We start from the raw sequence: 26,609 nt of genomic DNA on the forward strand, positions 1-26,609 counted from the left end.
TTCTAAATGATAGTGTTAAGGAAACAGGGACCACAGATAGGAAAGTGTCACCTTGAGCCAAACATTTTGAACTTGAGAGGAGTTTCCAGCCGCAGTGGCTCAAACTTTAGTCCTTCCCAGCCTCTGCTATCTCCATGTGCCACCCGTACCGTGCACTGTCACTGCCTTAATATTTTCTTTGAATTGACTCACTTGTTAAGAGAAGTTAAAAATAAACTTAAATTAATACACCTAAAAAGGAACTTTTAAAAATCACAAATATAAATCACTGTCAAAAAATAGAAGATAACTAGAAAAATTAATAGGAGGAATCCCCCGTGAAAGATAGATCTTTCTAGAGGCCACTGCCTGCCTCATGACTCTCTTTGTTATACAAAGAGAATAAGCAAGTGTTTGGTATTGAAAACCATCCAGCACCAACTTAAGATTTTCTTTTGGACTTAATTAAAACAGCAGAAAGTTAGCAAAATGAGGTTTTAAAAAATCACTAAGGCGTTCCACGTTTTGGGAAATACTGGTTTGGTAAGCAGTTTGGGAAATACTGGTTTGGAGTGCAGGTTTTGGAGGGAGGCTGACCTATGTGATGGTAGTACAAAGAATACTCATAGACCTTTTACCCAGAGGCATCTGCTGTTACTGTTTCACCCATGTGCTTACCAATTCCCTCTCTCTCTCTACACACAAACACACATGCGCGCGTGCCACACACTCAGCACATGTATATCATTTTTCTTTTGTGCATCATTTCAGAGTTACATATTGCATAACGGCCTTTTGCCCGTAAATACTCCCATATGTATTTCCCAAGAAAAATAACATTCTTTTATAGAATCTCAGGTTTATCACCCACTTCAATCACTTTGACACTGATACCATATTTTAACCAACCCATTCTCCATAGTACAATTTGTCAATTGACTAATAATTTCCTGTATCACATCTCCCCCTCTATCTAGAATCTAGTCTAGAATTGGGCACTGCACTTAGTTGTCCTATCCCTTCAGATTCCTTTGTTCTAGAACATTTATTTTGTTTGTTTGTTTTTTGAGTCAGAGTCTCACTCTGTCACCCAGGCTGGAGTGTAGTGGCACGATCTTGGCTCACTGCAACCTCTGCCTTCCAGGTTCAAGCAATTCTCCTGTGTCAGCCTCTGAGTAGCTGGTATTACAGGTGTCTGCCACCACACCTGGTTAATCTGTGTTTTTAGTAGAGACAGGATTTCGCCATGTTGCCCAGGCTGGTTTCGAACTCCTGGCCTCAAGTGATCCTCCCGCCTCAGTCTCCCGAAGTGCTCAGATTACAGGCATGAGCCACTGTGCCTGGCTTCATCTAGAACATTTCTTCAGTCTCTTTCTGTCCTTTGCAACATCATCATTTTTGAAGAATAAGGTTCCCTTTTTTGAAACTGAATGTTCCTCATTCTAGGTTTGTCTGCTCTTTTCTTATTAGATTCGGGTCATGCATCCTTCCAGAATACTGCATGCGCGATGCTGTGTACTTCTCAGGACAACCTGTCTATCTGCCTCTCGGTGACGACATTGATACAGATCACCAATTTCTCCACTGCACAGTGACTATTATTTTCTCTTAAAATCAATAATTCATCTGTGAAGAGATCATTTAAGACCATGCAAAATGCTACTCCTTATCAATATCCCCCACCCCAAATTTAGCATCTATTGATGATGATTCTTGACTGAATCAATCTTTATTATAGTGGTTGCAACATGCTGTGTTTCTAACCCAGCTCTCCCTCACAATTCTAGCTGGTCCGTGGTGTTCGACTACAAGCACAAAACCTCCCTCTTCCCTATTTACTTATGTACCTATTTATTAGTGGTATATATTCATAGGTTTGTATTTTTTCAGTGGTTTATAATTCACTGTTTGATGCCCTAATTGTCTCAGATGAAAGCCTGCTGTTGTTACATTTCAAAATTCACTGTTTACTTGAAAATGAAACATTCGGTGCCCCTAGTAAAACATTTTAGAATCTACAGTAGAATATACACAGTAAAAACGTAAGAATCTCCTTTTCCCTATTTCCTTTCCCCTGGGTAACTACAGTTAACTATTTCCTCTCTCATCTACCAGAGATTTTCTAGGCACCTAAAATTACCATTAGTATAACTCTTCTGATTACTCTGTGATGTAGTTAGAGTTTTCTCTGACCTTGCTTGGGTTGTTCACCAAATCAATTAGCACTCCTGTCCTCTGCGGTGATGATGTCCTGGGTATTAAAAACTGTTCTTCTCCAAACTGAAAGGTGGTGAGGATGCTCCAAGTGGAAAATGCACTAGAACAGGTGTTAGGAAACCCAGGTTCCAGCCTCAACTTGCTTACCTTCTCTTCTGTGCCTCAAATCCCTCTTCATCAAAATTAGGCCAGTGCTGTCTAGTAGACATGAGTCCGATTGCTATGAAAACACTTACAAGAGGGCTTCATAGATGAAAGGGAGTTTTACTGTGATTAGAGGAAGCAGGGCAACTTAATAAATGCAAAACCAGCTGTATTAGTCTATAGCAAGTGGGAGAAGACTCCATTCAAACTTCTTTAAGTAAAAAACAAATAATGTATTGGTTAATATAAGGGAATAACACATGGTATCTGGCTTCAGGAACAGCTGGATCCAGGTGCTCAAATGAGGTCACTGGGAATCTTTTGCCCTCCATATCTTGTCTCTGTTGTCCTTTGAGTTGCCTTTAGTTTCAGGCAGGCTTCCCCTAAAGCAAGATGGCCACATTCTATGAGTTTAGCAACCCAGAGAAAAGAGGGCATCATTCCTCAACAATTCCAGCAAAGTTCCCAGAATTGGGTCCCACTCATCCTGAGTCCAGTTCCTGTGCTTGAATCCTGAGGGCAGAGGGATAGCATGTTGTGACTGCCCATGGGGACGTCACAGGTCTGCACTTAGAACTCAAGAGCAGGGTAATGGCTTGAAGGTGCAGTAGAAACAAGAAAGGAGACAAAAGAAAAGAAAACCAGGAGATAAATGGATGCCAGACGGGCAAGATAAGCATCATGTATTCCAGAAGACTACAGATGGAAATGAGGAAAAGAAATGCGGAGGCTGTTTGTAAATTGTAATATACTATGCAAGCCTAAGAGGTTACCCTCCAGCCCTCAACAGGGCCTAGAATCCAGTCCCAGTGAAACACCTGTGCTTGCCTGGTCTCATCTACGAGGCTCCAGGCTCTCTGAGGCGAGGGCTGGGGCATTTCTGGCTCCAAGTCTCCACAGCCCTGTGACAGCCTCCCCACCAAGGAGGCGCCCCTACTAAGAGCCAGCGGAGGTGTGGGCACAGCTAGAGTTCTGGTAGGGTTAGAGAAATGGCATCTACCCAGCCCTCCAAGCCTGGAAGAAGAGACCGTAGGGTCAACAATGGGCAGCCTTTCAGAGGTGACACCTTGCTCAGCAGGGAGCTATGGTTAGCAGTTAGATGAGGGGGATCTGAATTGGTTAAGAAAATGAAAAGGAAATCTGCGTTGTGCTGAAACCAAAAGAGGTGATCAGAGCCCATGAAGAGATGCCGTGCCAACACAGGGCATCCTGGGTGGCACCAGTTTCTCCCAGAGAGATGATGAGTCCTGAGCTCCCTGGAAAGCCAGTAAGGGCAGGCTCTGGGCCCCTGGAGAGGTCCAAGGACACATGCTTGAGATGTAGCTCTGGTTTCTGCATTTGGGTCCCTGGGGCCTGGAATGAGGGAGACACACTGGCCCCACCCCGTGAAGGGGCAATGGTGAAGTGACTTGGAAAGAAGTCAGAGGGGAGCTCAGACATTTCCCCAATGGACCTGAGAAGATCTCCAGAGGCGCCTGAAGTTGTCTGATGATTCTCAGACTCTGGGATTCCGCCAACTAGAATATCTCCCTCCCAAAAACAAAAAAGCAATACAAAGAAAAAAACTGGGAGAACCCACAAAAGGAGGCTGCCATTTTGATTTGTCCAGTGAAACATTTAAAAACAAAAAATGAGAAATTTTAGTCATAAAAAGATAACATGTCACATCCTCAAAATAGGAAGAAAATAAAAATTACAGAACATTCCTTAAACTGCAACAGTGTACGGGTGCACCTTGGAGATATCGTGGGCTTGGTGCCAGGTCAGCGCAGTAAAGCAAATACAGGCAGACTTCGTTTGATTGCTTTGCTTTATTGTACTTTGCAGATACTGTTTTGTTTTTTTAAAAACCAAATTAAAGGTTTGTGGCAATCCTCTATTGAGCAAGCTTATCGGCGTCATTTTTATGTCTCTGTGTCACAGTTTGGTAATTCTCCCAACATTTCAAACTTTTTTCATTGCTATTAATCTGTTATGGAGATCTGCGATCAGTGATCTTTGATGGTATTCATAATTGATTTGGGCACCACAAACTGTGCCCATACGAAATGGTGAACTTGACGTCTAAATGTTCCGTGTGTTCTGACCTCAACCAACTGTTCCCCCACCTCTCTCCCTCTGCTCGGGCCTCCCCATTCAACACAAGAGTATTGAAATTGGGCCAATCCACAATCCAGCAATGGTCTCTGAGTGTTCAAGTGAAAGGAAGGGTCGCTTGGCTCTCACTTTAAATCAAAAGCTAGAAATGATTAAGCTTACTGAGGAAGGCATGTCGAAAGCTGAGATAGGATGAAAGCTAGGCCTCTTGCAACAAATGATTAGCCAAGTTGTGAATGCAAAGGAAAAGTTTTTGAAGGAAATTAAAAGTGCTACTCCCATGAACACGTAAATGATAAGAAAGCAAAACAGTCTTATTGCTGATACAGAGAAAGTTTGAGTGGTCTGGACAGAAGATCAAACCAACCACAACATTCCCAAATACCAAAGGCTAACCCAGGGCAAGGCCCTAACTCTCTTCAATTCTATGAAAGCTGAGAGAAGTGAGGAAGCTGCAAAAGAAAAGTCTGAAGCTACCGAGAGTTCAGGAGGTTTAAGGAAGGAAGCCATCCTTATAACATAAAAGTGCAAGGCAAAGCAGCAAGTGCTGATGGAACAAACTGCAGCAAGTTCTCTAGAAGATCTAGCTGGGATCTATGATGAAGATGGCTACACTAAGCAATATATTCTTAATGCAGACGAAACCGCTTTCTATTAGAAGAAGATCCTATCTAGGGCTTTCATAGCTAGAGAGGGGAAGTCAGTGCTTGACTTCAAAGCCTCAAATGACAGCCTCAATCTCTTGTTAAGGGCCAATGCAGCTGATGACTTTAAGTTGAAGCCAATGCTCATTTACCATTCTGAAAATCCTAGGACCCTTAAGAATGACGTGAAATCTACTCTGCCTATGCTCTATGAATAGAATAACATAAAGCCTGGATGACAGCATGTCTGCTTACAGCATGGTATGCTGAATATTTTAAGGTCACTATTGAGACCTGATGCTCAGATAAAAGGGTTTCTTTCAAAATAATACTGCTCTCGACAGTCCACATGGTCACCCAAGAACTCTCATGGAGATATACAAGGAGATAAATATTGCTTTCACGCCCACTAACACAGCATCCCTTCTGCAGCCCATGGATCAAGGAGTAATTTTGACTTACAAATTTTATTATTTAAGAAATGCGTTTCGTAAGGACATAGCTGTCATAGGTCGTGATTCCTCTGACAGATTTGGGCAAAGTAAATTGAAAACCGTCTAGAAAAGACTCACCATTCTAGATGTCATTAAGGACATGCGTGATTCACAGGAGGAGGTAAAAATATCAACATTAGTAGGAGTTTGGAAGAAGTTGATTCTAGCCCTCAACAATGACTTTGAGAGGTTCAAGATTTCAGTGGAGGAAGTCACTGCAGATGTGGTGGGAATAGGCCAGATGTGGTGGGAATAGGCCAGGTGGCTCACACCTGTAATCCCAGCACTTTGGAAGGCCAAGGTGGATGGATTGCCTGAGCGCAGGAGTTCGAGACCACTCTGGGTAACATGGTGAAACCCCGTCTCTACTAAAATAAAAAAATTTAGCCGGGTGTGGTGACACGTGCCTGTAGTCCCAGCTACTCGGGAGGCTGAGGCATGAGAATTGCTTGAGCCCCAGAGGTAGAGGTTGCAGTGAGCCTAGATCATGCCACTGCACTTCAGCTTGGGCTACAGAGCGAGATTCTGTAAAAAGAAAAGAAAAGAAAAGAAAAGATGTGGTAGAAATAGCAAGAGAAGTGCAGCCTGAAGATGTGACCGAATTGCTGCTATCTCATGAGAAAACTTGTGTGGATGGGGAGTTGCTTCTTAGAGATGCAAAGAAAGTGGTTTCTTGAGATGGAATCTACTCCTGGTGCAGATGTTATGAACATTGTCGAAATTACAAGAAAGGATTTAAAATATTATATAAACTTAGTTGATAAAGCAGCAGCAGGATTTGAGAGAACTGACTGCAATTTTTTTTTTCTTTTTTTTTTTTTTTTTGAGACAGAGTCTCGCTCTGTTGCCCAGGCTGGAGTGCAGTGGCACGATCTCGACTCACTGCAAACTCCGCCTCCTGGGTTCACGCCATTCTCCTGCCTCAGCCTCCCGAGTAGCTGGGACCACAGGCGCCCGCCACCTCGCTCAGCTAATTTTTTGTATTTTTAGTAGAGACGGGGTTTCACCATGTTAGCCAGGATGGTCTTGATCTCCTGACCTCGTGATCCACCCGCCTTGGCCTCCCAAAGTGCCGGGATTACAGGTGTGAGCCACCACACCCGACCGAGAACTGACTCTAATTTTGAAAGATGTTCTGCTTTGGGTAAAATGCTACAAAACAGCATTGCATGCTACAGAGAAATCTTTCATAAAAGGAAGAGAATGGACTCGTCAATGCAGCAAGCTTCATGCTTGTCTTATTTTAAGAGACTGCCACAGCCACCCCAGCCTTCAGCAACCACCGCCCTGATCCATCAGCAGCCTTCAACAGTGGGGCAAGGCCCTCCACCAGAAAAAAAGACTACAACTCGCTAAAGGCTCAGACGATCATTAGCACTTTTTAGCAATGAAGTATTTTTAAGTTAAGGCACGTACATTCTTTTAGACATAATATTGCACACTTAATGGCCTACGTACAGTAATAGCGTAAACATAACCTTTATATGTACTGGGAAACCAAAAACTTCGTGTGACTTGCTTTATTGCGATACTGGCTTTATTGTGGTGTTCTGGAACCAACCTCACAGCATCTCCAAGGAATGCCTGTAGCTTTATACAACTCTTTACTTCCACTTCGCTTTCCTCATTTTGCAATGGGCCAGTGGTTATAGTCTGACCTGAGTCCCATGCATTGGTGTCTGGCAAAAAGTTTTGTGCAGCCTGAGAGTCATGAGTTCAAATCTTCATTTCACCATATTCTAGTTGCCAAATCTTAAGCAGGTCACTCTGACTCTCAGTTTCCTCATCTATAAAATGGGGACAGTAATTCCTATCTTGGCAGGGAGTCTGTGTATGCATTCGCTGATATTTCCTGAGCACTTCCTGTGCACCTGGCACTCTGCGAGATGCTGGAAAGGCAACCTTGAAATGACATACATAGTCCTAGTAGAAAAGAGACAAAATTATGTAAAAGCATATACAATTGAGTATCTAATAACAAGTTTAAGTGCTTCGAAGAAGTACAAGATGTTAGGAAGATTTAGACTCGGGGGGAGGCTGCCCACCTGACCACTCCTACACATGGTAAGGATCAATTATTTGTGATTTTCTCACCTCCACAAACTATATTGTTTAACATATTTTTCTTTAAATGAACTCTTTTTCCTCCTTAAATAAATTGAGTCTTGTTCTAAGAAATACTACTAATTTATGTATTTTATAGGTTATCGCTCTCTATATTTTTCCTAACACACACCAAAATGAACACATCAGTAAATAAAGAAAGGTCCAAAGCTCACTTTGGACAGTAGAGAGATAATCTTCACATGAATGTCTGGCACACAGCAGGCCTTCTCAAAGTGTGAGCCCCCTCTCTTCTGGCCATCTGCCCTGGGAAGAAAGTGATCATCATTTGTAAAGCCTGGTACCCCCAGCTCTTCCCTCCAAAAGCCCCCCACTATATCCCAGAAGAAAGGAAAGTCAACCTTAACTCTACCTCAACCCAGCTCACTGACATGGCATTAGAGTTAAAACCAACTTGGCTTTGCACCTTGACTTAAATGTATGGTAAAGCACAGAAGTGCCAATCCCAGAGCCAGAGAAAAACACTTTGTCCAACCCTACTTGGTACAAAGTCTATAAATCAAGAAGCCATCACACATGCACACACACAGAACACATTTGTACTCAGACACACACACACAAACTCACACAGTTAAGCACCTACACATATTCACACAGACTGTGACATACTCACCCACATTCATATACTCACACACAGCATACTTGTTCATGCACACCCACACACACTGCACAATACATTCACATATTCACACACACCCTTTCTCGAGCAGTTAAAGACGATTTCAACTTTTAAAAACTTCTTAATTTGGTTTAATAGCATTTCAAGTTTCACAGGAGGGGGGCAGATGTAGGTCAAATAAGTTTAATGCTGCCTTAAAAAAATAAGTGGAAACTATGGCCCTGGCACGCAAGGATGGCAAGTGTAACACTGGCAGAGAAGGGGAAGGTAAGCTCAGAGAGTGAAGGGGCCAGCGATTTTTGACACTGACGTATTCTCTTTGCATATGAAATTCATAGAAATTTTTTGCTCTGCCACAAAGAAATCATGCTCTGCAGCATTAATGTTTAAACAAGTGGTCATTTCGGTTGATCTTTTGTTTCCTTCTTTTTGATAGAGACACAGTTTCAAGAAATACTTCACTTTTCTCTTAACTGGACCCCCATAGAACTGGCAGGGAAAGCACTCGTCAATGTCAATGACAGGTGACATTGAGCCCCCAGGTGCGGGGGTACTAGAGGGAGGGGCGGGGAAAGTGACATTGAGCCCCCAGGTCTGGGGGTACTAGAGGGAGGGGCAGGGACTGTGGTGAACTGATGAAGACATGCTGTGGCTAAAGGGAGTGGCCGTGACTGAGACCCTCAACTGTCACCATGCAGGAATGCACAGCTCATTTGGCAGATCTCCCAGTGGTCCCAGAGAAGCCAGAAATCTGGGTTTTTATGTGGAATCTCCTAATTTTTAAATGCCGGCAACTCATTCAAATCAAAACAATCTCAGGCCAAAGAAAGCACATCTGTGGGGTAGAGGTGGCCACGGCCTGCCTGTTTGTGACCTCTGACGAAGAAGGAAGAAAGTGGGCCTGGAATCAAGAGATCTGGGTATCACCAAGGCTCTGAGACCAACTTCTTATGTGGGGCTCCTCCTTGGCCTGTCCGAGCCTCAGTTTCCCCACCTGTATAATGCAAGGGCTGGCCTAGATAACAACCACGCTCTGCCACCCAGGCCTCTCCAAAAAGTACTCAGTGGAAAGAATGGCGTATCCAGGCCATGAAAGGGGCATAATTTGACACCGTTTCAAAAACCGGGAATGCAACGAGAAATGTTTCTCTTCCCCGGCTGAGGTTTTTGGAGGCAGTGGGCGTGTTTTTTAAAAAAACACAACACACCAAGTCAGGAATTTCATCAGGAAAAACGTGGCAGCCCCGAATGGGCTCACATCTGGGGATTTGCTTGTTGCGAGTACACACTGTTCTGCCCGCCACAGACAACAGCTCGAAGCTAGAGACACTGCTCCTTTGGGAGACGGGGAGCGGTCACTGCCCCAGACTGGCCTCCTGGTGAGCACAGCAGAAACACAGATAGAGGCCTCCCATCTCCAGTAGAGAAAAGAAAAGGCCAAACTGCAAAGCTCTCAAGCACGATGTCCCAAGCACGGCCCCCCTGTCCCCACACTCCAGCTTTGAAGGCAGGTCAGCCTTTGCCTAAAACTGAATCCAACTTTCTAATTCCCTCTCTCAAACAATCATGGTCATGATTCCCTCCATGTGCTGAGTGTGACGATGGGGCTGGCATAGTGCTCAGTGCCTCAGCGCATTATCTCCTTGAATCCGAGAGAGAAACTCTTCTTACTCCCTGATACGGTTTGGCTGCGTCCCCACCCAAATCTCATCTTGAATTGTAGTTCCCACAATCCCCACGTGTCATGGGAGGGGCTAGGTGGAGATAAGTGAATCACGGGGGTGGTTTCCCCCATCTTGTTCTCATGATAGTGAGTATAGTTCTCACAAGATCTGACTGTTTTATAAGAGGCTTCCCTCTTTCCTGGGCACTGATTCTTCTCCTTCCTGCCGCCATATGAAGAAGGATATGTTTGCTTCCCCTTCCTCCATGACTGTAAGTTTTCTGAGGCCTCCCCAGACATGCTGACCTGTGAGTCAATTAAACTCTTTCCTTTATAAATTACCCAGTTGGGTATGTCTTTATTGGCAGCATGAGAATGGAGTAATACACTCCCACTCCACAGATGAGAAAACTGAGGCTCCCATGGGGAAGCCATCAAGTGGTGGAATCTGGTTTTAAGCCTATGTCCACAGAAAAATCAAAGCCTTTATGCCACTGACTACTGTTTTTTTAAGTGTGAGTTCTACTGTGGAATATTCATCTTCATGAGGTTAATCCAACAAATTTGTCAGGGAAAAATGCAGGTGACAGATCCACTGAGCAGACCTGACGTGTGCCCAGCGTTACCTGCTGGACAGCTCTTTAGGAACGAGGGAGAGGTCTCGACTCCTGGGTGGTTTCTTTTGCAGAGTTCTCCTGTCGTCATTTCCTCAAAATGAAGAGGAGGAACGGGACTGAGAAAGCCAAGAAAACACAGTAGGACAGCAGAGTGGTAAAGGGGTGGGAGGCCTGACCTGGCCACGTATCAGCAGGGCCATCTTAGGCATGCTAATTAACCTCAAGTCTCTGTCACATCCTCTCCAAAATGGGCATGATAAAATGGACAGAAGGAGATGATCACACATTCAAACACCTGGCTCAATGCCAGGTCCACATGAGGTGCTCCCATCTCCTTTCCCAACCTGCTCCTCCCTCCACCCCCCATTTCAGCAAAGGGTAGCTCCATCCTCTCAAATGCTCAGACCAGAGGCCTTGGAGTCACCTTGGATTCCTCTCTTCATATCCCTTCCCAGAGCCAATCCCTCAGCAAATTCCATCAGCTCTATCTTCAAAACATATCTAGAATCCAACTCTTCTCTCTGATCCTACTGCAGCCACCCTGGTCCAAGTCACTGTCACCTCCCTGCCTGAACAGTCTATTAACAGTTTTCCTGCTCCACCCTCTGCCCCATGCAGTCTGTTCTCTTGGCAGCCAGAGGGGTTCTGCTCTACTTAAGGCAGATCCTATCCCTCCCCTGCTCAGATCCCGTTCCTCCAGGGGCTCCCACCTCACTCAGCTTAGAAGCCAAAAATCTGACCCTGGCCTCAAACACCCTGTATTATCTGCCCCTGGTTACTTCCCTGACCACATCTCCTGCCCCCTCCTCTCACTCAGCTACAGCCACAATGAACTCCTGGTCATTCCTGAACACACGAGGCACAACCCCACTCAGAGCTTCTGTGTGGGCTCTTCTGACAGATAGTTTCAGGGAGGCCTTGCCTGCCAGTGATGTGCTGCAGCCAGCCTATACCAGCCTGCAAGAAACAATTGTTAAATGTGCATGAATGTTGTAAACCTCTTGTTAAAATCACTGATCGCTTGCAAGTGACCATGGTGGGAGTATTTACACCTCTGTAAGTGGCAGAGGCTACAAATCAGGATCTTTAATTTCCAGAGAACCAGTTTACCAAAATGCCATCACTGTGGCCAAACTATTTAAAATTAAAATTAAAAATTCTTCTTCCCTGTTCTACCTCAGTGTTTCCCATCAGCCTCCCTCTCCTCTACTTACTTTTTCTCCATAGCAATGCCAAGACTCTCTGTCTTACTATTTGCTTTTTTACTGTCTATCTTCTTTCCCCCTCAAACAAAAGCTCCATGAGGGCAAGGACTTGTCAGTTTTGTACACAACTGCTTGCCAAGTGCCTGGAACAGTGGCTGCCTCATAGAGGTGTTCAATAAATATGTGCTCAATGGATGAATGGCAGCTGTTACAGTTATTATGCGAAACCTTCACATGGATGGTATTTCAGACACTCAACAGGATTTGTAACACTGGGGGAAGGCCAAAAAGAAAAAAAAGTCTCACCGTGTACACAGTACTAACCTAGGAAAAAATGAGATTCCTCCCTGAGTATCCATGCCTTTGAGTTTCCATGGTAGACCATGATTAGCAGCTGCGAACATGTAGTAGGCAACATTTTGAAACTCACTAACCCTCAGCTCACAGAACCAGAGCTACAGGAGACATAAGAGACATCCAGAGGTCATCTGGTCCTTCTGTTCACTCTCAAATAAGCCCAACCACTGCCCATGCTCCATCTTCTATTTGCAAGATTATTTATTGATACATAACAATTGTATATATTTATGGGGGGTACATGTGATATTTCAGTACATACATACAATGCGTGATGATCAAATCAGGGCATTTAGGATATCCATCACCTCAAACATTTAACATTGCTTTGTGTTGGGAACATTTCAATCTTCTCTTCCAGCTATTTTGATATAGAACATATTATTAACTACAGTCACCCTACTGTACTTTTGAACACTAGGACTTTTCTTTCTATGTAGCTGTATGTTTGTATCCATTAACCAACCTCTCTTCATCACCCCCACCTTCCCAGCCTCTGGTAACCCTCACTCGACTCTTTACCTCCACGAGATCGAGTTTTCTAGCTCCCACACACAAGCGGGATGATGAGATATTTGTCTTTCTGCATCTGGTTTATTTCACTTAACATAATGGTCTCCAGTTCTATCCACGCTACCTTCAAACTTTTTGCAAGTGGCATCTACCATGGCCTCGCTCAGCTAAGAGTTAAGAAATTCTCCAAAGACTCTTTAAAATCGTTTAACCTCTCATTCAACACTGAATTCCTTCTATAACATCTCAGACAGGCAGTCATAAACAGCTTCAATGGTTGGCAAGTCCACTTAGGACTAAACCAAAAATCAGCCAACTCATAACCTCTACTGCCAATGCTGGGCCTGCCCAGGCACCATGCAGAACAGCAGCTTTCCTCACTTATGGTGACTCTTTATACCAACCTGGTGGTGAGCGCCTGGAGTACAGGGACCTGTTTACTTCTAGATGGTGCATCATGTCCACAGGGACATGTTAGATGCCATCCTAGAGTATACAGGGCGTACACACACACACACACACACACACACACACACACACACACACACAAAATTATCCAACTCCAAATCTTAATAGTGCCAAAGTTGAGGAACCTTGGTTTACCCAAAGATAGATGCTTTCTCCCTTTTGTAAATACCAAGGACCAACTCAGTTTACACTTCATTTTCTTTTCTTTTTCTTTTCTTTTTTTTTTTTTTTGAGACGGAGTCTCACTCTGTCACCCAGGCTGGAGCGCAATGGCCAGATCTCGGCTCACTGCAAGCTCTGCCTCCCGGGTTCACGCCATTCTCCTGCCTCAGCCTCCCAAGTAGCTGGGACTACAGGCGCCCGCCACCTCGTCCAGCTAGTTTTTTGTATTTTTTAGTAGAGACGGGGTTTCACCGTGTTAGCCAGGCTGGTCTCGATCTCCTGACCTCGTGATCCACCTGTCTCCGCCTCCCAAAGTGCTGGGATTACAGGCGTGAGCCACTGTGCCCAGCCTACACTTCGTTTTCATACTTCTAATGGAGATCTAGATATAGGAAAGATTCCTTTTCTCTCTTAAATCTACAGTAGGAGAGCCAACAGCATGGTCCCAATGGTAAATGGTAACTAATCTGAACCTCGGTATTGGAGAGACTATAGGGAGAGGTGAGGACTTGGGTGAACTAACTTATCCACCTAAAAGGGACAGACATTTCCCAGCCCCAGTCAATTGCGGTCATGTGGAAATGTGGGCACAGTGTTGACAGATCTTGTGATGCTTTAATTGGAGCCAGAAATTTGCATTTTTGTGTGAAAGATCCAGATCTTCAAAGTTGGCTCCTTCCATTTTTTAAACGATCTGCAGAGCAAACGAAACACATCTTGGCTGCCAGTGTGCAAGCTCTGTGTGCACCCGATGCTACTGCCATGCCCCGAGATGGAGCATGAGAAAGTTCAATACAGGAAGCAATGGGAGCAAAAGCTCAGAGCAGAAAAAGAAATCCAGGCTGACCACCAGGGGCCTGGGAATGTGTGCATCACCACAACAACCCTTCCACTCCCAGTGATCCTGATTCATCTCCCACTTCTCCTCTGAAGCCCAGTGCATGTCCTGTGCTTGGCTGGAGTGTCTCAACTTTCGTAGCAGAGACCATGAAAAGAGATGATGAGATGGTTTGGATGCGTGTCCACACCCAAGTCTCATGTTGAAATGGAATCTCCAGTGTTGTAGGTGGGGTCTGGTAGCAGGTGACTGGATCAAGGGGGATTGGATTTTCCCCTTTGTTGCTGTTCTCGTGATAGAGTTCTCACAAGACCTGGTTGTTTATAAGAGTATGGCACCTCCCGCCTCTTTCTCTCTCTTCGTCTTGCTCCACCATGTAAGTCATGCCTGCTTCCTCTTCGTCTCCCACCATGATTTTAAGTTTCCTGAGGCCTCCCCAGAAGTGGAGCAGATGCCAGTATCATGCTTCCTGTACAGCCTGTGGAACTGTAAGCCAATTAAAACTCTATTCTTTGCAAATTACCCAAGCTCAGGTATTTCTTTATAGCAGTATAAGAACAGACCAATACAGATGACCCACCCTTAAGATGAACATCCTTACTTGAAATAAGTAAGACAAACACTATCACTTGAAATAAAAGATAACCTTCCAGGCCCATGGGGAAGAGTATGTGGAGGGCAGAATAGTAGCAGGTCTTAAAAATACTGACTTAGTAAGAATGTTTGAGGAGAAAAGTAAAACATGCACACAAAGAGTGTAACATTGTGCCTGGAAAAAGCACAAATTTCATAAACAGCACTGTAGTCCAGGAGGAGAGGGGTGGAGAAGGCATACCGATAGGTACAGTTTGGGGTCTATAAGGAACCAGTCCACCCACACTTCCAGAAAATGCTGCCGACTTCACTTTGGAAATCTACCTTTCTCTCCATCCACATCTCCACAGGTGGCACAGTACGGAATCCTCCTGAACAGAGATCGATTAAGAGATGAGCACATGACCTGCATCTGAGCTCTTGAACCAGCTGTACCTGAAAACAGCCCTCCTCAGAACTTTTCACTTCCCAAGGCAATAAATTTTCTTTTTTCTTAAACCAACTCAGAAGTAAGTGTTTTGTCACTTACATCTAGAGCAATCTCCACAGTTAAGGCGACCACTGGCTGGGATTTTGCTTAAGCCCAGCTTTGGGGCTGGGGAGGCTGACGATGATTTCAGTATTGTCAACGTAGGCATCTCAGCTCTTAAAAAGCTCCTGAAGCTTTCCTTACTGCCTCCCACCTGCACCTCCATTGAATTACTCAACTTTCCAATCTCCTCTTGTAAAAGGCTTCAGAGCCCACTCTCCCCCTTTTGTCTGTAGCCATTGGAAACTATCACCCCACTTCTTGCAATGGGAACAACACAAGAAGTTCTTTGCCATTCTAAACAGTGGCTGACAACCATTTATGAGACCTGCAAACATTTCACCACTCTTAAATCAACCCCAGATGACATAATAATCATCATCACGAAACTAATGAAAACCCGAAGGAGGATAGATTTGGACCATCTTGCCTTTCCCCATGATGAGGGAAATCAGGAAAAAGTCCTGAGAAAGACATAAAAATGAAGCAAGCTGATTGCTCCTTGGAAGAAGTCTCAGCCTCATCCCCGTGAGATTCAAGTCCTACTTTTTCCTGGAAACAATTTTTAGCATCTCTTGGCATCCTTTCTGGTCAGGAATTGGTAAAAAAAAAAAAAAAAAAAAAAGGCGGGAGAGAGGCTTAATGCCTTTTCACTGAAATTTGATTCCCAGGGTCTGTGTCGATGTTTGGGAGAGGGGTTGTACACTATGAGCCTGGAGGTATATTTCTGGTGGTTCCTCAGAGCGATTTTGAAGGTGGGACATTTCTCTTAAAAATTCAGATTTTGAAAAATCAGAACACCTGGCAACATGGAGCCCACTCCTGAATGGCACCAGGTGGAGTCCCTGCTATTAGTATACCTACTCCACTAATTCTTACCTGTTTGGGCTCTCTGGGTATCTGCAGTTGCAGTCATTAATTTCAGATTTAGGCTCCATGTACTTTGAAAAATCATTTTTAAATTATAATAATTTTGACTCTGGACATGACTGATTGACACAGAACGGCAGCTGGGTTCTGAGCAAGGCCCTACCAGAACTGGCCTCATTCTCCCCGCCTTCCTTGTTCACTGGCTGCTCCCAACTCAGAACTTTTGTCCTTGCTACTGCTTCTTTCTAGAATGTTCTCCTGCATTTCTTCAGCGCTGCATTCCTACTGCCTCCCCTGGGCATGTTCTTGTCACCTTCTCTTGACTTTTTTCTCCGTGGACTTATCATCATTTGATATTCTGCATACTCTCTCTCTATATATATATGTTTATTTTCTGTCTCCTACTTAACTGTGGCTCCACAAGGAAGGAGATTTTGGTCATTTTTGTTCTTGACTGCATTCCCCACGTCCCGAGTAGGGCCTGGCACACAGCAGATGCTCAATACATATTTTTGCATGAATGAATAAATAAGTACAGTTTCCATACTGAAGAGGAAATGGAAGCGGGAGGCGCAGTGGAGGAGAAAGGTGAATGGACGAAAACCCAGAAAGTTTGCACACCTTGCCACTGAAAACCAGGGAGATGCTTCGAGAGAAAAACATATTTTCCCCATATAAAAAAGGGAACAAGAAATAAAATGAAAATCATGAAACTAGAGCTTAGAGCTGACGTCAGAGTTTGCATAGACAGTCGCTCCAGGCATGCTTGTTTTTGTTTGTTTGTTTGTTTTGTTTTGTTTTTCAGATGGAGTCTCCCTCTGTCACCCAGGCTGGAGTACAGTGGCACCATCTTGGCTCACTGCAACCTCCACCTCCTGGGCTCAAGCAACTCTCCTGCCTCAGCCTCTTGAGTAGCTGGGACTACAGGCGCTGGCCACCACGCCTGGCTAATTTTTTTATTTTTAGTAGACATGGGGTTTCACCACGTTGGCCAGGCTGGTCTTGAACTTATGACCCCAAGTGATCCGCCTGCCTCGGCCTTCCAAAGTGCTGGGATTACAGGTGTGAGCCACCGTGCCCAGTCTCACGCTTGTTTTTATGTGTTCCTCTCCACCTCTGACCCACGCCACCCAATATCCCTCACGTATCTTGAAACAGGGTGGCGAGTCTCCACTCTGCCACAGACTGGCCATGTGGCCATGGGCAAGACCCTCCCGCAGGCTGCTGCTTCCTCACCTGGACAGATTCTAACACCGATGGCTTGTAGGCTGCCTGTTGAGGACTTAGCTCGGTAACTTCTCAAGTGGAGACGTGGAAAGCCGGTCTCTTTGGCTCAGTCTTAAGGCATCTGGAAAAACCTGAGCTATTTTCCAGCTTGAGCCTCACAGCTCAGGCGGTTTTCCCTTCTCTTTCACTCCAAACTATACCAAACTGCATTTGTGCCCTGTAGGAAGATGTGATTTCTAGACTTAATTTTTCTTCCACAGGTAACAAATAGTTTTTAACAATCACTGTGTGTGTCAGGTGGTCTTCGATGCATTTGTTATGCAGAGTCCGTTATTTTCATGTCATCAATGGGGAAACTGAGGCAGAGAGAGGTGAAGGAAGTCCAAGGCTAGTAAGTGGTAGACTGTGGATTTGGTTGTGAAGAGACTGGCTTCTGTACTGCACTGTACCCTAAAGCTAATGGAATACACAAATACATCCTCGTAAGAAACTGAAATATTATAACTGAGATTTAACATCACTTTCAGCCCCTTCTCATGCCTGTCCTTAATTAATTCATTGTGCAAGTAAGTGAGGGTCAAAGAGTTTAATTTTTTTAATGGTGGTTCAAGAATCAGGGAAGTCAGGGGTTATGAAGACAAACTCTAGAACCATACTCCCACATACAAAGCCTGGCTCTACCCCTGCACTTGCTGGGTGACCTTGAACCAGTCACTTAACCTCTCTGTGTCTTACTTTTCTCACTTAAACCGGGAATAGTAACAGTACTTTCATCGTAGAATTATTGCGAGGAATAAACAAGTTAATGCCTATAATCTTCTGGAACATATCCCGGCATAAAGTTAGCATTCAGCAATTATTTTTTATCAACATTATAGTCATCCAAAGGTTAGTTATTCTTCTTTCAAAGACACAAGACACAGACTAGATGTGCCTGGACACTAACGTACTCTGAGATGACTTTACCGATGTCCCTAAGACACTGCATTTGTTTCATTTTATTCCCCTGAAAACAGCGCAGAATTGCAATTCTGGTTAGTAAAAGGTTCTGGGTATTTGGGTGGAATGTGTTGTAGGCAGCCTGCAGGGATGAGTTTTAAAACTAAAATACTTTATTTTAAATGAATAGATCACAGGGGAAATTTCGTATCATCAGAGTCGTGTTTCTGAAACTTTCCTCATGAACTCTGCCATGGCTGTGTGCCACGTTTGCTATTAATTACTTGATGGACTTGGTTTTTAAACCATTTTTGTCTCAAGCAGTAAAAGATTGTGAAACCTTTTGTTTGAAATGCTTTTTATATCTTTTCCAAATGCATAATAAGATAGAGACAGAACTCTAAAGAAAAAAAAATGTTCATGTGCACTTCAAGTTAATGTGGAAAGAGTGCCCACATCATTAAAAAGAAGTCTGCCCTCCAGATACTAAGAGATTCTTCCAGAATGTCTAAAGTCCCCAAACGGTAGCTACCTGAAGAAGAGTAAGGAATGTGCCCGGGGCAAGTAAATTTCATTTTCTCCCCTTTCTTTGAGTACTCTTGGAGTGGGTCCAATTCCACAGTACCCTGAGAATTCCATGGTCATTTATTTAAGTTGTATAACAAATCCTATACAGAAGACGTCTGCTCCATGGGCTGATGGGGACACTGAGGCTCAGAGGGCTCTTGTGATCTGCCCAAAGACACACAGCAGGTTGGTGATAGAGGGGTCCCCATACCCTCTCCAGGAGCTGCCCAGCCTCAGACAACTCTGTCCTACGGTCCCGCACCACAGCCAAGGGCCTGGCCTGGTCTGAGGAGGAAGTCACTTTATTCTGGTTGGCAAGAAATGGCAGGGATTCTTGAAGGATTTCATCCAGAAAAGGATTTTGCAACCCACTTACGCTACTTTTTCCATTTGCTGTTCAAGAAAAAATCCACTGGTTCTCAATGGCATGTGGGGTAAAAGGCCACAGAAACTCAGGCTCATGGAGGATGAAGGATGCTATTGAAATGTAAGAATAGATCATAAATAACTGGTCGGTCAGGGAAGTCTCTCCAGTCCACCATGATTGCTTATGACCTTGTTCCAGGAGGGCTGTGGGTCATGTGGTACAACAGGCCCACGCTTTGGATCAGACAAACCTGGAATGGAACGCCGCTGGGCAGTCACCCGATCTGTCCAAGTCTCAGTTTCCACATTTGTTAAATGGACACATCTATATCATGGATTTTTTTTTCTTTTTTTTTGAGAGGATTAAATGAGCTTTGCGAAAGTGTCTAGTGTCTGGCACATAATAACTCCTGCGAGCCATTTTTACGTCGCCTTCTTCCCTCCTCCATTCTCCTCCCTGAATATTTAGATTGTTTTTTATTTACACCTCTCAGAGGCATACCTATATACTTTAATTTTTCAAAGTCCCAGAACTCACGGCAAGTTTCATTCATTAGATAACAGCAGAAGATTAAAACATCCATGGGGAGAGCTAACCCTACCAGACTCCCACCACCACTTTATGCAGTAGGTGGACTGTCTGTGTTTTGTGAATAGGGAAACTGAGGCAGAACTAGGACTTGAACCTAGGAATTTGCGCTCCCCATTCTGGACTCCCAGTGATACACTCCGCCATCTGTAAAACCTGGTGAAGACTACAATGCTACAACTTAGACTAGGTTTGCTCGTATAGCGTATCAGATCTGGAAGGTTCTGAGTAGGCACCATTCAAAGCCAGGGTTAGGAGGGGCCATGCGTCTTTGGCAGGATCGAGTAGCAGGAGAAAAATGAGAAATATTTTGTTTTTCTTTTTCAATTCATTAAGGCTTGCTGAGGGGAGCAAGAACCTCATTTTTTTTTCCTTCCCATTACTTCCCTTTTATTTCAGGGGAAATGTGCATTTCAAAGACTGCTCAATAGCAGCGTTGAAGTCTCAAGTTCAATCACAATGTCCCCATTGTGGCTGGGGGACTCCCTGGCCTTTAAGCTTGGGTTATAAAAATTTGGTCTGAGCCCAAAGTCTGGCTTTAATAGAATATTTTAATTTTGTTTAATGAATATTATTTTAAATCTGTTTGGCAGTTTTAAAATGTGTTCTTTTATTTTCAAATGAAAATTTACTAATGTTCAGTGCTTTCTTGGGGGTGGGGGTACACCAAGAAATGGGGGTGATAATAGTACAAGCTACCATTTATTGAGTGCTTACTATGTGCCAAACACCCTGCTGTGTGCTCTGTGTGTGCCAGCCACTCTTCTAAGCTTCCCCACCACCTCAGGATGAGTAACTGCTGTCCCGATGTCTGGGACATTGAGAGGGTCAGACCCCTGCCGGAGATGGCAGTCCGTAAGTGATGGACTGACTTAGGCTCAGACCAGATCTGTCTGAGTCCAGGGCCTGTGCTATCAACCACTGTCCAACATTCTCTCGATACCTGAAATGACTCAACTGGTCAATAGCTTATAAATACCGCATTGACCCAGTGTGCGGTTCCCCATAATCTCAATAGCTAGCTTATCGAACAGTCAATGTAGGCAGGCAGTGGAGCAAAGCTAAGTGTTTTCCATGTATCGTCTCATTTATATTCTCACAATGGCCCTATGAAAGTTATTTTATTATTATTGTTACTGCTATTATTATCATCCCAAACAGTCTAAGTAATTTGCTTCAGGTCAAGTTCATAAATAATAATAACAACTGTAGCTGACACTGATATAATTCATACCACTTGCCAGCCATAGTTTCAAACACTCCATGTTTGTTAACTCAATCTCCACGATAGCTTTCTGAGGAAGGTGCATTATTACTCACCCTGCTTTACAGATGAAGAAACTGAGGCATCGAAAAGTCTGGTAACTTACCCCCAAGTTAAACGCAGGAGTAGGTTAACACTAAGAGGAAGTGTAACCTGAGCAGCCTGGCTCCTGGACTCAGGCTCTCAATCTTGAGGCTGAAAGTCAGTACCCAGGCTGAGGTCCGGGAAGTCTGATTCTCTACATTCCTCCTCATTCTGCATAATGCACTGAGGGAAGCAGAGAGCTGCTGTCGGCTGGAGTGAGCCTGAGGCACTGGGAAGTCCCATACGCCTGGTGCGGTTTTAGGTGCAGAAGCCGCGGCACTGCTCTTACTGAACCAGGCATGGCTTCGTGGGTGAGGGTCTACAGACTGAGGTGTTTCCTCCATTCTGCTGCTCGGACATTAGAAAGCTCAAAAAGTCATGTCAACACCCTCTGCACCCTCAGGAAAGAAGAGGCCATGGGATACTGGTGAGAACACACTGGGATCCTCCTACCGGCGATGCTGGATTTGGTCCTTCTCACCTCTGGCTCTCCAGTAAATAGCCCAGAACACAGCTAAATTAGTGTTGTTAAGTCAATGGATGAAGGAATGAAGGCACTTGTAATTTTCCCCTATCACTGTGCAATGTGTCAAGCACATCGGAAGCACTTGATAATAATAAATTATTGAAATGGAATATGAAATGTCCCAAGTGCATGTTATTTCTGGTCTGCAAAGATTGTCTTGTCATATTGCAACAGCTTAGAGGCCAGCAAACTTTTTCTGTAAAGGGCCAGATGGCGAATATTTAGGTTTTGCAGGCCATATGGTCTCTGTAGTATGGCTGTTCAACTCTGCGGTTACAGGGCAAGAGCAGCCATAGGCGATGGCTTAGGCCACTAAATGCAGTGATGCTACCACCATTTCCATCGGCCCAGCTCGAAACATTCTTTTCTACAAGGGCAGATTCAAAATCTTGTGAGAATCTGCTGGCGTCTCGTACTTTCTCAACCTGATTTTTGTACCTGACCATCAATAAATATCTACAAGGCAATGCGAGGGGAAAATGACTTTAAAATCTAGCTCTCCAGGGCAGACAGACGGAGAAACGGAAGTTCTTGTTAAACCAAGGGAGGAGGCTGGATATCCTAGTGGTTGGGAATCCAAACTGGGTTTAATTCTAGCTCTGGCACAAGCCATGTGATCTTGGACAAGTTACTTTCCAGACTCAGTTTCCACATCTGTAAAATAGAAATAATAATAACAGCACGTTCCATCTACTGCCATTTGGAGTACATATAAAGTATTTCCACAGTACGGTGCCTGGGACATAATACATATTCAATAAATAATAAGTATTCAATAAAACCTGTGATTCCCAAACAAGCCTTACAACTCTGTGTTTTCTTAAAAACAAAAGAAAATCCCCAAAACTAATTCACTAAAAATAAGCACAAAGGAACTGCAGGAAGGCATTTCCAAAATCGGGTTCCTCAAGGTGCCCCGGGGGTCCCAAGGTGTTAGAAAAAATTCTCCACTCTAGATCAAACCTCTAGCAATCCCCCTAACCTCTCTGTGCTTCCCCCTCAAAAAAGCCTGATTCTGTCCTTTTATCACTTTGTCTTTCTTGCGGATGCCTGAGCAATGCTGAGACATTTTGAGCGTTTTAGACATTTGCTGAGTTTAAGACATTCTTTCTCCCCTTCTACCCCCCTCCCCTCCTCTCCACACCCCAGCCATTAACTCCTCCAGGGAGTATGGTCTATTTAGCAAAAGGAGAGCACTGGACAGCTTGGGCCCATCGCAGACCGGAGGTGAATCATCTTCGGGGCTCCATTCTTTTTCACGTCTGGATGGGGCTAAAACTCTGCTGACAACACAGGCACGAGTCACAACTTGTTATACCATGTGACACCTTCCAAGCAGCGGAGGCTTCCCTCTACTCTAGGAGCCACACAAAAGGCCAGAGGTACACGATTCTCCTCCGGGCTCCTTCCTCTCCACCCGCTTCCCAACCAAGAAGGACACGCAGACCTTTGCTGGAGAGATCAATGTTCCCAGAACACCCTGAAACAAAAGTCCTGATATGTGCAAATAATACACACCCACAAAAGAAAACAACCTCTTCGCGCTGACACCCTGCCTCTCCGAAGAGGACGTTTTCTCCCTACGTGGAATTTCCATCAGCACCTGGGTTGGTACCAAACTCAGGACACGGTGGACACGCTCTCTGACTCTGTATTTCAGGAAGCTGCCAATCAATAAAGATTTAAAGGTGTGTACTTATACCTTGCATCTTAAACGCTAGAAAACACAGTGGGAACAAAAAATTGTTTTGGAAACCGTGAATACCTTAACCACAAAGTGACTATAGGAAGGGAATGGGAGGTGAAGAAACTGACCAGAAGGAACATTTTCATTTCATTTTATTTTCAGCCTCTGACTTCCGCATATCCAAATACCAGGTAGGAAACATCTGCTTTGGAGTAAAAGATGGCCCCAGAACCTGCTTTTTCTCCTGAACTGTGAGAGGGAGCCGTGGGGAGGAAACCAGAATTTCAGCCTTCCTATCTCCCTTTACCACAAGGACGCCTTCAGGACCCAAGTCAACTGAGATCTTTCAACCATGGGCTCAGAAACCCGCTTTCTGTGTCCACTTCAACCAAACATGTCTAACAGGCAGGAATTCAGAGTTGGCCAAGGTAACAAGAACTAGTGGTTTTCACCCTGTTTTGGTGACCTTCATAGGGCTTATTTATGCACTTCAAGCTCATGACCTAATACATGTTGGTTTGGCTTCTCTTCTCATAATAGCAGCCTGTAAAAAGCTTTTGAGAATTCCCCGTGTTTTCTCATTTTGGGTCAAGAAAATAAAATCGATATCTAAGTAACCTTAAAAAAAAATGGCCTGCGCAATCTAAAACTTTGGAATGTTTCCACTAGGACTAAGGATATCTCTAAAAGCCTCAAAGATCATCCAAATGAAGTCCAACATTTGCCGTTTTTAAGGTGAGATATTTGGTAACAGAGTATGTGAGAATTAGCTAAGAGGGGCTTTTTGACATAAGTCAAACAATGACATTTAAAACTCACGTTAAAGCAATTACGGTGTGGAATTTTTCTGTGTTTTTCTCATTTCTTAAACAGAAGTGTATATGTTTCCAGCATAGCTTCTTGCTGTAATTTTCTTTCTTGACAAACCCACATCGTACCATGAAACCCAAACTATGCATGCTGCAGAAACAATAATGGTTGAAACAGACCCGGCTGTCTCTGGTATGATTTTTCTTTACAAAATTAAAATGTCTTTTGGCTAATACACTGTCTATTTCAGTTATGAAAGGCCATTCTTGGGAGATGAATAGAAAAGAAAGGGGAACTGACAGATTTAGCTGATGCGAGACAAAAATAAGTTGCCATATACAGTAGTTAAACCCTCCAGTTCCTCATTCTTTGGGGAAAAATATGTTGATTTTATCATTTTTCCTTTAGTTACATTAGCAGAGAGTTGACAATTCTCCTCTGAATGACTGCGAGTAGACACGTTCGTATCTATTACATCTGGGAACACAGACTTTCAAAAAATGTAACTTTACTAGACACTCAAAAAGAAAAAAGAAGCAAGTCCAATGCCATTGAAATTACACACATTTTCACATTACTGACACAACACTATTGATACCAAATGACAAAAGAGTTTCTAACCTCGATTTTCACTTTGTTCATTTTTAAAGATGTTTAAATTGGCGTTGTGGCACATCTAAGTTCCTGTTTTAAATTTCTGCGTATATCTGAAGGCAGAGGCAGACTTTTCAAAAATGCACGAGCAGGCACAAGTGTGTTCTGACTACTATCATCCAAAGGCGATGACAGCACTGACGAAGCCCCTGGATCCTGCCAAATTTCGTCCCAGAGACGCGTCTCTCAGCCCCCACTGACCTGCAGCCTGCTGGTTCCAGATTCAGGCAACCAATGGTCTCCCTTAACGTTCAAAGAGGCAAAGATAAATCATTCCGGCTACCTGACTCTCGGCACCACCTGTTCCAAATTATTCTTTGCTCTCCAAATGTTTAAAATCTAACCCCGAAACAACACCCACCCATAGCGATCCAGCACCTTCCGGTAAACTTGACTTGGGCTGTGCCTACCGTAATGTTTTAGGGCCTTTCCACTGCCGGTAAATTTATTGACTCTTTTTAGGACCTGAAACGCGTAGCGTTAGTATCGAAGGAATAAATCAAATTAGCCCTTAAATAAACCGTCATTTTCCTTTACAGAACCCCACCGGCTAAGGGTCATGGCTCACAGAGGTCTGTATCTGTGTTTCTAAATATTTAATATGATTCTGTTTCCCCATTTCAAACGACAGTGGCAAAAAACGTCAGGGCAGGTTCAGAAAATAACTGTGTTCTGCACATTTAAAACCATCCAAATTCAGCGTCTTCCTTCAAAGGAAATGATAGCAGAAACGTTTTGAGCCAAAGCTTGTACTGCACATGGATAAGGCATATTTTGCAGAGAAGCAAAAGCCTAGATTTCATTTTCACTCAGCCTGGCCCTGTGGTAGTCACTTGACCTGCGACTCAGTTTCCTTGTTAACAAAGTTGAAATGATGATAATAATACTCAAAGGGTTGCAGCAAGAATTGACTTTAAAAATACACGTGAAGAGCTGACTGCAGGCCTCGCATACCAGTTCTCAACAAACAGCAGCTATTTTCATCGTTACTATTAAACAGAAGGATACAATTTGCAAGTCAGAGAAATGACAAAGGAACCCAATAGGATGAAAATGAACAGAAAGAAATATGCACTAAAAATAAATGTATAAGCCTTTGGCTTCCTTCATGCCTTTTCCTCTAAATACACCTGGCAGGTACCTTGAAACTGATTTTAAATAGCATGCCATAAAGAACAAGGTCCTGCCCTTCTAATTCATTTACAATGACACAGTGGGTCTGCAGCCTCAGTCACTGTCACTTCAAGTTTTTGCCACCTGACGAGGGGGCTTATCCTGCTCTGACTAGAAGAGGGTGTTAGTCAAACACCATTAGGCCAGTTATGATCTTCAAACAGTGAAAATGAAGCATTGTCTCCAGCGAATTCTCTGCTAATTGTTTTCTTACCAGAATCTTCTTTTTGTTTTGTATGTTTAGGACCCTTTGAACTGCCACAAATGATGGGGGGAGAAGTGGGCCATTCAGGAAGCTGTTACGATATTGGGGGATGGAGATCAGGGAAGATGATTGGGAGTGAGTGAGGAATTGTGGTGTGTGTGCGTGTGTGTGTTTTCAGTCAACAGGCTGTGTTTTCTTAACTCTGGGATTAATTCTCTGTAAAGAGATTCCTTTTGAGCAGAGTCTACCAATTCCTTTTTCAGAACAGTTAACTAAAAAAACAAAAACAAAAACAACAAAAAACAAAACAAAACAAAACAAAAACCCAAAAAACCCGGTTCCTTCCACCAACAAAACACAGTCTTAGTAACACTCAGAAAGTCC

General features: G+C 43.9%; 1 protein-coding gene and 1 long non-coding RNA gene across 3 annotated transcripts in view; one reads left to right on the forward strand and one right to left on the reverse strand.

The window, feature by feature from the left end:
• EYA2 (EYA transcriptional coactivator and phosphatase 2) overlaps nucleotides 1-26,609 on the reverse strand; it is a 309,580-nt gene that overhangs the window by 279,404 nt on the left and 3,567 nt on the right. The window lies entirely within an intron of this gene.
• Nucleotides 23,063-24,428, forward strand: LOC112633590. The gene is made up of 2 exons (XR_003121551.1): nucleotides 23,063-23,384; nucleotides 23,546-24,428. It is a non-coding gene; the product is annotated as an uncharacterized LOC112633590 (long non-coding RNA).

The sequence above is a fragment of the Theropithecus gelada genome, chromosome 10 (assembly GCF_003255815.1).
Source record: "Theropithecus gelada isolate Dixy chromosome 10, Tgel_1.0, whole genome shotgun sequence".
Classification (NCBI taxonomy): domain Eukaryota; kingdom Metazoa; phylum Chordata; class Mammalia; order Primates; family Cercopithecidae; genus Theropithecus; species Theropithecus gelada.